Source organism: Schistocerca americana, unplaced genomic scaffold, assembly GCF_021461395.2.
Source record: "Schistocerca americana isolate TAMUIC-IGC-003095 unplaced genomic scaffold, iqSchAmer2.1 HiC_scaffold_494, whole genome shotgun sequence".
Classification (NCBI taxonomy): Eukaryota; Metazoa; Arthropoda; class Insecta; order Orthoptera; family Acrididae; genus Schistocerca; species Schistocerca americana.
The window spans coordinates 10001-15000 of record NW_025726230.1 but is presented as its reverse complement, the minus strand read 5'-3'; the positions used below and the strand labels follow the sequence as shown (position 1 = coordinate 15000).

At 54.2% G+C, this 5000-nt stretch overlaps 1 non-coding gene across 1 annotated transcript; it reads right to left on the bottom strand.

Annotated features, from left to right (window-relative positions):
• Nucleotides 1-143: 143 nt before the first annotated feature.
• On the bottom strand, nt 144-2068 carry LOC124585298. Its single transcript, XR_006974857.1, has one exon. It is a non-coding gene; the product is annotated as a small subunit ribosomal RNA (ribosomal RNA).
• Nucleotides 2069-5000: the final 2932 nt, after the last annotated feature.

The window sequence follows — 5000 nt, the reverse complement described above, 5'->3', positions numbered from 1 at the left end:
CAGCGCTCGTACCACACAACATTGGCGTTTAGTTTTGAGAAGCACGCGTGGTTCCGCACGCGGCGCACGGCTACTGGCGAGCCGTACAGGTAGCGTGTTGCGCGACAACGACACGCACATCGAAAGACATGCAGTCTAGTCGGTAATGATCCTTCCGCAGGTTCACCTACGGAAACCTTGTTACGACTTTTACTTCCTCTAAAATGATCAAGTTTGGTCATCTTTCCGGTAGCATCGGCAACGACAGAGTCAATGCCCGCGTACCAGTCCGAAGACCTCACTAAATCATTCAATCGGTAGTAGCGACGGGCGGTGTGTACAAAGGGCAGGGACGTAATCAACGCGAGCTTATGACTCGCGCTTTACTGGGAATTCCTCGTTCATGGGGAACAATTGCAAGCCCCAATCCCTAGCACGAAGGAGGTTCAGCGGGTTACCCCGACCTTTCGGCCTAGGAAGACACGCTGATTCCTTCAGTGTAGCGCGCGTGCGGCCCAGAACATCTAAGGGCATCACAGACCTGTTATTGCTCAATCTCGTGCGGCTAGAAGCCCGCCCTGTCCCTCTAAGAAGAAAAGTAATCGCTGACAGCACGAAGGATGTCACGCGACTAGTTAGCAGGCTAGAGTCTCGTTCGTTATCGGAATTAACCAGACAAATTCGCTCCACCAACTAAGAACGGCCATGCACCACCACCCACCGAATCAAGAAAAGAGCTATCAATCTGTCAATCCTTCCGGTGTCCGGGCCTGGTGAGGTTTCCCGTGTTGAGTCAAATTAAGCCGCAGGCTCCACTCCTGGTGGTGCCCTTCCGTCAATTCCTTTAAGTTTCAGCTTTGCAACCATACTTCCCCCCGGAACCCAAAAGCTTTGGTTTCCCGGAGGCTGCCCGCCGAGTCATCGGAGGAACTGCGGCGGATCGCTGGCTGGCATCGTTTATGGTTAGAACTAGGGCGGTATCTGATCGCCTTCGAACCTCTAACTTTCGTGTTCTTGATTAATGAAAACATACTTGGCAAATGCTTTCGCTTCTGTTCGTCTTGCGACGATCCAAGAATTTCACCTCTAACGTCGCAATACGAATGCCCCCGCCTGTCCCTATTAATCATTACCTCGGGTTCCGAAAACCAACAAAATAGAACCGAGGTCCTATTCCATTATTCCATGCACACAGTATTCAGGCGGGCTTGCCTGCTTTAAGCACTCTAATTTGTTCAAAGTAAACGTGCCGGCCCACCGAGACACTCACTCAATGAGCACCCTGGTAGGATTGCAACGGGGTCCGCCTCGGGACGCACGAGCACGCACGAGGCGCGTCGCACGCCTTCAGCTCGCCCCACCGGCAGGACGTCCCACGATACATGCCAGTTAAACACCGACGGGCGGTGAACCAACAGCGTGGGACACAAATCCAACTACGAGCTTTTTTAACCGCAACAACTTTAATATACGCTATTGGAGCTGGAATTACCGCGGCTGCTGGCACCAGACTTGCCCTCCAATAGATACTCGTTAAAGGATTTAAAGTGTACTCATTCCGATTACGGGGCCTCGGATGAGTCCCGTATCGTTATTTTTCGTCACTACCTCCCCGTGCCGGGAGTGGGTAATTTGCGCGCCTGGTGCCTTCCTTGGATGTGGTAGCCGTTTCTCAGGCTCCCTCTCCGGAATCGAACCCTGATTCCCCGTTACCCGTTACAACCATGGTAGGCGCAGAACCTACCATCGACAGTTGATAAGGCAGACATTTGAAAAGATGCGTCGCCGGTACGAGGACCGTGCGATCAGCCCAAAGTTATTCAGAGTCACCCAAGGCAAACGGACCGGACGAGCCGACCGATTGGTTTTGATCCTAATAAAAGCGTCCCTTCCATCTCTGGTCGGGGACTCTGTTTGCATGTATAGCTCTAGAATTACCACAGTTATCCAAGTAACGTGGGTACGATCTAAGGAACCATAACTGATTTAATGAGCCATTCGCGGTTTCACCTTAATGCGGCTTGTACTGAGACATGCATGGCTTAATCTTTGAGACAAGCATATGACTACTGGCAGGATCAACCAGGGAGCTGCGTCAACTAGAGCTGAGCAGCCGGCCGCCCGGGAGTGGTGTCCCGGGGGCCCGCGCGAACACGCAAGCGTCCGCTCAATTATTCTGCAAACAGGAGGAGGCTGAGCTCCCCCTGCACAATACACCTCGAAAACCCTCTCAGGTCCCGGCGGCGCGCAGCGCCGTCCTAAGTACTTGGTCGGGTTCGAGAGAGGCGCAATCGCCCGGAGTTTGGCGAGTAGACGCTTTAGGTGCGACCACCCGTGCTCCCAACTGAGCTTGCCGCTGCCGACAGAGGCCCGGGAGCGTGCTGTCGTGGCATTGCCGGCGGGAGACAACACGCGCCACCTACGGTGGCCGGCAGCTCCGAACGCCAGCGCCACAGAAGGACAAAAGCCCCACTTGGGTGCCGAAGCGAACTCTCCCAGCACAGCGCACGCGCCAACACGTCCGCACAGCTGCGATACAATCCACCTGCGAGAACCGCAGAGGCGACCGAGCAGCAGACGGCGTCGCGGCGCCGAGCGCCGGGCGGCGGCGCATCCTCAGCGCACACAGTCCTCAATCGGACCAGCACACTGCAGATGGTCCACCGCGCTTCGCACCGGGCCCGCGAGGACCTACTTTGGCCGCACGGCGCCGCGTGCAGGGTGCGGCCGGCGCGCAGCTGCGCCGCCTGCCGCCTCCGTCGGCCGGCGCGCCTGCCACTGGCCGCCCCCACCAGCCGGCTGTAGCGCGTGCGCCCACGCACCGCGCGGCCAGCACGCCGGAAGGCCCCCCCCTCACCGGCCGGGGACGGTCCCACCCAGCCACCGCCGCGTAATCGCTTCACACCCACATGCCATTCACGTTCGTGGGCATGGTGGGTATCGCTGAAACAACCGGTTGGTAGCTCAACCGATCGTCGCCATCACTGATTCACCTCTAGCCGAGAACAACCGCACCACAACGGTTTACCAGTTCTTCATTTGCGTAACGTCACCAGCAAACGTAGACGTCCATCGCCATTTGCAAATTCAACGATTGTTGCATGCCTGTGTCAGGTGTCACGACACACTATGTCTGCCCACATACACGCAACAACATGTGCACGCTTCGCGAACACGTGGAAGGTGGCCCCCGTACGTATGCGATGTCCATTGCGCGAACGACTGTCAACCGGCCTCTGTCGCATGTCGCAGATGTGGAACGCAGTGCACCATGCTATCACGGTGTGTGAGAAGAGACGACTACGTCTGACAACACGCGCCACTACATCAACAGACGGCTCATGCTGATCGCCATCCACGGCATACCATACTGCAATCCAGCTCTTATAGGGAGACGACACGTAGCTGAGTGCACAATATTTGGACCGTATGGTTCGCCGTTGTTGGCGCAGTCGTGGTACGGTCACACATGTACCACGATGTATCATTCAGTACATGAGGACCAATGTGCGGTACAGTGTGTGATTTGGACGTACAACATCAGCGGACAGTTGCCACAAGCCGTACCACAACGTAGGCTGTGCTTCGCCATGCGAATGCCAATGAACAACTGCGAAGGGCATTGAGCATGTACGTCCTGCCGCCAATCCGCATTACAGTGTATAGCTGCAAGGTGTTTAACATGAAGCGATACTCTGGGGACCGGGCAGTGCGAGTAGCAAACTATATTGCGGGGGTTGCAGTTAGGCAACACTACACTAATTTAACGCGTCGTATGGACAATTACAGAGCAGGTTAAGGCCCAACGTGTGTTGGGTTAAGGCCCAACGTGTGTTGGGTTAAGGCCCAACGTGTGTTGGGTTAAGGCCCAACGTGTGTTGGGTTAAGGCCCAACGTGTGTTGGGTTAAGGCCCAACGTGTGTTGGGTTAAGGCCCAACGTGTGTTGGGTTAAGGCCCAACGTGTGTTGGGTTAAGGCCCAACGTGTGTTGGGTTAAGGCCCAACGTGTGTTGGGTTAAGGCCCAACGTGTGTTGGGTTAAGGCCCAACGTGTGTTGGGTTAAGGCCCAACGTGTGTTGGGTTAAGGCCCAACGTGTGTTGGGTTAAGGCCCAACGTGTGTTGGGTTAAGGCGCAACATAGGTTAGGTTAAGGCGCAACATAGGTTAGGTTAAGGCGCAACATAGGTTAGGTTAAGGCGCAACATAGGTTAGGTTAAGGCGCAACATAGGTTAGGTTAAGGCGCAACATAGGTTAGGTTAAGGCGCAACATAGGTTAGGTTACGGCGCAACATAGGTTAGGTTAAGGCGCAACATAGGTTAGGTTAAGGCGCAACATAGGTTAGGTTACGGCGCAACATAGGTTAGGTTAAGGCGCAACATAGGTTAGGTTAAGGCGCAACATAGGTTAGGTTAAGGCGCAACATAGGTTAGGTTAAGGCGCAACATAGGTTAGGTTAAGGCGCAACATAGGTTAGGGTTAAGGCGCAACATAGGTTAGGTTAAGGCGCAACATAGGTTAGGTTAAGGCGCAACATAGGTTAGGTTAAGGCGCAACATAGGTTAGGTTACGGCGCAACATAGGTTAGGTTAAGGCGCGAACATAGGTTAGGTTAAGGCGCAACATAGGTTAGGTTAAGGCGCAACATAGGTTAGGTTATGGCGCAACATAGGTTAGGTTACGGCGCAACAAAGGTTAGGTTACGGCGCAACATAGGTTAGGTTAAGGCGCAACATAGGTTAGGTTAAGGCGCAACATAGGTTAGGTTAAGGCGCAACATAGGTTAGGTTAAGGCGCAACATAGGTTAGGTTAAGGCGCAACATAGGTTAGGTTAAGGCGCAACATAGGTTAGGTTAAGGCGCAACATAGGTTAGGTTAAGGCGCAACATGGGTTAGGTTAAGGCGCAACATGGGTTAGGTTAAGGCGCAACATGGGTTAGGTTAAGGCGCAACATGGGTTAGGTTAAGGCGCAACATGGGTTAGGTTAAGGCGCAACATGGGTTAGGTTAAGGCGCAACAT